Source organism: Salvia splendens, chromosome 11 (genome assembly GCF_004379255.2).
Source record: "Salvia splendens isolate huo1 chromosome 11, SspV2, whole genome shotgun sequence".
NCBI lineage: Eukaryota > Viridiplantae > Streptophyta > Magnoliopsida > Lamiales > Lamiaceae > Salvia > Salvia splendens.
In genome coordinates, this window is record NC_056042.1 from 30,946,616 (window position 1) to 30,952,615 (window position 6,000).

The window sequence follows — 6,000 nt, forward strand, 5'->3', positions numbered from 1 at the left end:
CATAATTTTTGTCCCCCTCTCTCTCTGGAAGAGGCACGATTTTCAGCTCCCTCTGTGAGCAGTTTCCGTCTTCTTTATTCAAGTCCTGGTATTCTGGTGAGATCAGCCCACACTGATATCAGTTTACAGTCCGGGAACCAGTCAGAAGATTCGTGGTTTAGTACTCAAGATCTTCACGTGGATAAGGCGCTAGCCAACTTCGATTCTTTGGAGAATCAACGAGGTAAATTGGCTAATTCCGTAGTAAGCATGTTTTAGGTTTCAATTACGCTAAAGCATAATTAATTCAAGTTATGAGCATGATACATGTGAGAATTACGCGAATAGATTTTGTCTAAATAATGTGCTAAATAGATCAAGATATTATGTGATCAACTGAATGCACGTTTCCGCTGCCAACCCCTTCACAGGGGATATAGGAAAGTATATAATGTTTAATGGTTAAATAAATTAATATAATAAAGAATAAATAATGTCGAAGAGAGAAGAGAAAGTAAAGTATGAATGAGAGATTTATTATTAAGTATCATAAAGACAAATAACTATCGTGGTACAGCTCGAAATAGATTATGTGTCAAAGTAACTTAGAATGCGGAGAATATGAAATTACATATCGTATATATTACAAATATATAGTGTGTTGTTATCAATTATAATGATAAATAAAATAAACATATTCTGAAAAATTTGTCTTGAAACACACCTAACACATTGGTCAAGAAATTTGTTTCGATCATATTAAACAGGTTGCTTTTGGCAGAGTTAAAGAGCAAAATAAATTCAAAGAGATTGAACACATTTCTACGTTCCTATACAATTAATGATAATGCCTGTTGGCAAGAAATCAGGAAGAAATCAAGAGGATATACGGTATTGATATGCAAGAATATTTATCAAAGATAGAATGCAATCAATGTAATTAGGTTTACCTTATTTATGTATTTTGTAGCCTATATAAGTTGTACAATCTCTGCACATGAAACATATTGAATAGAATGATCCTATTACCCAATTCTCTACATGGTACCAGAGCATGAAGAAAGTTCTTAAGCAGCTCAGAAATACTCTCATCATAGCCAATATACCAAACTCGACCCCGGCATAGACCGAACTTACCCGAACCAGAAGAAACCGAACCAGAAATCTACAAACAAATCATGTCAGAAACAGAGGAAGTGAAAAACAATCCTGAACCAGATCAGCCGGGAAAATTGAAGAACTGCAAGAATGTCACCGTGGCATTCAAGCTCAATGGAAAGAACTACCCGTTGTGGTCTCGACTTATGAAAGTCAAGAACGGAGGCCGAGGGGCCTACTCACATATCCGAAACGAACCCCCAGAACCCGGGAGCAAGGGTTATGACGATTGGGAGGAAGACGACTTGGTGGTGTTTTCGTGGATCGTCGACAACATTGAAGACGGGATAATTGCCGACTTCGCACACCACTTGACAGCCAAAGCATTATGGGACAGCCTCGCAATCACGTTCGAGAATAAAGCAGATAAGTATCTAATATATGATTTGGAGGAAAAAGCAATAACCATCAGACAGGGAGACCTTGGTTTAGAAACATATTACCGGAGAATCAACGGGCTATGGATCAACATTGACCGATGCCAGAAACAACCCATCACTTGCTGCGATAAGGGCGTAAACCAATACAGAGTCCATTCGAACGAGAAGAGGCTGATCAAATTTCTGACTGGACTGAACCTGGAATACGACTCAATCAAACGGGAAATCCTCAAAGAGGACCCTTACCCATCAGTCGAAGCTGCTTACGGGTGGGTGAAGACGGAGGCGGCTCGACGAAACCTCATGCCACCGGCATCGCCTTCTTCTCCCGAAGCCATCGGCAATTACGTCGGGGATACATCATCTAGGGGAATTGGAAGTGGGTTCGCTGCCCAAAATCAACGTCTGCGACAAGGACCACCACCGAGACCCGCAGCTACCAGCCCACCAGGGAGCCACCGACAAGACACGTCGAAACTGTGGTGCTCACATTGTGGCAAGCAGAAGCACACGTATGAGACGTGCTTCAAAAGATTGGGATACCCAGAGTGGTGGGAAGAACGACAGAAGGCAAGAACCCCTCAATTTCAGGCCAAATTGGCCGTCGGAGTGAACGAGGAAAGAATACCGAAGCAAAGCGGTCCCAACAACCATGGAGAAAACGGTGGACAAGGACAGACCGTGAGCTCAGGGGCTCAACCCGGCGGCGGCAACGTGCGGGGGAGCGGTAATTTCGCCGGACGAACAGAATCAATGGGTGGATCAGACGGAAAGGGAGGCGGAATCGCGAATGGAGGTAAAGGGTTTGGCGTCAAGCCAAACCCTAGTTATTTACCAAATTTTCGTTTTCACCCACATAAGTCACTGATTTTGCAAAATAGACCCCGAGAAATTTACATTGACCCCCCTGATCCGTATAAATCCGAATTTGACCCCAGCTGTAGTTCTAAATATTATATGGGCCGCTCCAGTCTCGGAAATTGCAAGTCAACCCCTGTTTTGTGTGACTATATTTCTGAAAACCCGTTCTCACCACTTGAAAAAATTCCCGCTGCATTTCATGTTGATAATATGATTGATACACATGCGAAAGGGTGGATTTTTTATTGTGGGGCAACTAATACAATGACCCTCGAGAAAAATGATTTTGTTGATCTAAGTTGTGAAGTGGGTAAATCTTATATCGGAACGGCTAATGGGGAATTGATTACTGTAGTGGGATCTGGAACTATTGAGATTTCCCCTACTCTTCGTCTAAAGAACTGCTTATATGTTCCTACACTGTCTCAGAGGCTGATGTCAATTAGTCATGTTACTAAGGAATTGAATTGCACTCTCCTGATGTTCCCCGATTTTTGTATCTTGCGGGATATTCAGACGAGGAGGATTCTTGGGCGTGGCACTGAGAAGCAAGGACTCTACTACGTGAATGAGATAGCTCAACATGGTAGTGCAATGCTGGCTCACGGGTCCACGAAACAAGAAACTTGGCTTTGGCACCGAAGACTAGGACACCCCTCCTGACTCAACTTATTTTAACACAAGAAAATCCCGCAAGTGTACGGGGCTAGTGTAGCACAAAGCAAGCAAGAGTATCGTATCCCACAGAGACAAAATGTATAAACTCAAGTACCACGGACCGATTTTAACTACTATCTAGACGATTCAAAGGTTTGGTTGATTCTTGGAAAAACAATTAAACATAAACAAGTTAAAAGCACGCAACAAAGGATAGGTTTCAAATAAGAGAATGAGGTAGAGCTTTGGATCCGACTACAATACCCACAATGTAAACAACTCAACAACTTTGATTACCCGTTGAAGTCTCTAGGATTAGAAGGACAATCGCTATTCTAGGCTAAGCCCCCTCTCGAGTGCACTCAACCCGTTGATTAACTATTAATATTGAAGTCTCCTTCTATACTTCACAATTAACTCCTATACTCAAAAGATTCAAGTCCTCACTCTAGAATTCCTTCTCTCGAATGCAAATTATCTAGGCGTTGTTCATTCTTTTATCAATCCTAATTAGGTATCTCTCGATTACTCAAAACTAGGTCAATATATCCAATTGGTAGCTAGGCAATTGAATTGAAAGGCACAAGAATGAAACAAAATAATCACAAGAGCATAGGTAATCAAAAGCTATTGAATCAATCACAAGTATTCATTGTAGTCTTCACCAAAACTCTACAAACGATTTAGCTACTCATATTCAACTCAAAAACATAAGAATAAACCATAGTCATTGAATAAAACATGAAAACCAATGAAAATACTCCCAGGGGTGGATTGAACGGAAATTCGTCTTCGTCTTCAATCTTGTTGAGGATTGGGACGCCTTTCCTCTCAATTCCACTCTCCAAACCTTCAAAAGCTGCTATGGGGCGTGTCTAGTCTCCCGAGGTCGAAAACCTAGGTCTCCTTTTATACCCGGGGCGGAAATATTCAATCTCGCAGAACACATCGCCCGGTCGGGCGATTTTAAGTCGCCAAAACGCCCGGTCGGGCGAACTTTCTGGAGTCGGGACCAAAACGCCCGGTCGGGCGTTTTCTCTGGAATCCTCCAAAAGCATTGTCTTCGTCTTCGAAAGGGCTTCGCGTGAGTATCTTGCACGCCCCCATCGGAGTCCGGATGAGAGAGTTATGGCTATTATACGAAGGTCGCGCATTGAAGCGCGCCCGGTCAGGCGATTCTTCCTTCAAGCTTGTTTTCAAGTCATTTTCACCTGTTTTAGCTCCAAACACTCGACAAACTCGTCAAAACACTTATGTAGTGGATAATGGATGTAAACTCAAGTAGTATGCTACATAAACACTGAAATGTTCACGTTAAACATCCAAAATACTTGCCAAACCACGAGTTTATCAACTCCCCCAAACTTAAACACTTATTTGTCCTCAAATAAGAAGTAGAAAACATAGAATGCGAACTCGTGTAAGTATGTTGGATTGTCATCACTGCCTCAGTAAAAGAAAACAGAATTATCATGCATCAATAACTTCGCATACTAGTACACCAAAATGAACATTGCTTCATGCTACTAGCACGTATTCCACTTTGTCAATTTGCCCTCACCGGAAGTATATAGTGTGATAAAATTTTTTCTTCTTTCTCTCACTCTCAAAGTGTATGTGTATAAAACGGACCTCTCAAATCAATCAAAAATGTATAGCTTACCATAAGCTTGCTCGAAGTCTAGACTCTCCTCTACTGTGTTGTGACTACAGATTTAGGATCCGAAAGGTCTTTACTAGAGGTTGTAATGTAAGGCTCTTTGGTAAGGTGAGGAAATATTTGGCTAAAAAGTGACTAAACCCAATTATAGCAAAGTGATCAATTTCACTACATCAAACTTAGTACCCCACCAACCATTCGAATCTCAGTAAATTCTAGACTTTGTCAAGATTTCTTCTCACTTCCCAATTCCTTTAATTTTTTTTCTTTTCAAGATCTTTTTTTTTGTGCATCATTTCCTTTTTTTCTTATGCCCAACCAATTCTTTCATTCAAACAAAGATGTCTATGCACTTTTCACAAGTAAACGTGCTACTTTTCTTTCTACCTTATCTCTCCAACTCTTTTCACAAAATATAAACTAAAATTCACCAAGAGTGTATGGATATTCCCTTTTATTTAGCTTCCAAAGAAAAAGGCTTTAAAGGCTCAAAGTGGCTAGCTAGGGAAAAATATTATGAATAAGGTCATAAAGATATTGGCTCAATTTGGATATCAAAAGTAGCTAAGAAGGATGGCCTAACGTCCTCTCCTATTCCTATAATCACTATGTAGACTCAAGAAGACCGCGAGCAAGTTCTAGAAACATATAACATAGTTGATGAAAAATCACACATTTTTGGAAAAAGATATTGGCTCAATTCTCACATGGTATTTTTCGGCAAATGACAAAGCAACGAGCAATTCACTCTAGGCAAATCACAAGAAGGAAATACGAGTTACTTAGCTAAATCAACAAGTTTTCACAAACATTTTACGCAAGTTCTCATCATAGGCAATTCATCCAACAAACCTACTTAATTCATCTCCAAATGTCTCCAACTTCCCATTCAATTTCACCCAAGGGAGTATACAAAAACTAACAACACAAACTAACAAAGCGCACACAAGGAAAACTTCACTAATTAACAAATCAATTACGGTACCATCAAATAAAGAGAGAGAGAGAGGTAAAAGAAGGAATCCACTAGACACCCCCCAAACTTATTCCAAGCAAAGCTGGGATAAGTTTGAAAGATAGTGGATCTCTCATGTACCTTCACTGCCGAGGAAGAGGCGCCACTGGCCACGAGCATTGATGTCGTTTTTCACCCATCAAAGCCTATTTCCCTGTTCCACTCAAAACACAAAGAAAACACAAAAACACACCAAAACACACAAAAATCAAAAATTTACCTACTAGGGGTTGCCTCCCCCATAGCGCAACTGTTTAACGTCGTTTGCCCGACGGATTTCAAGCTTTCAC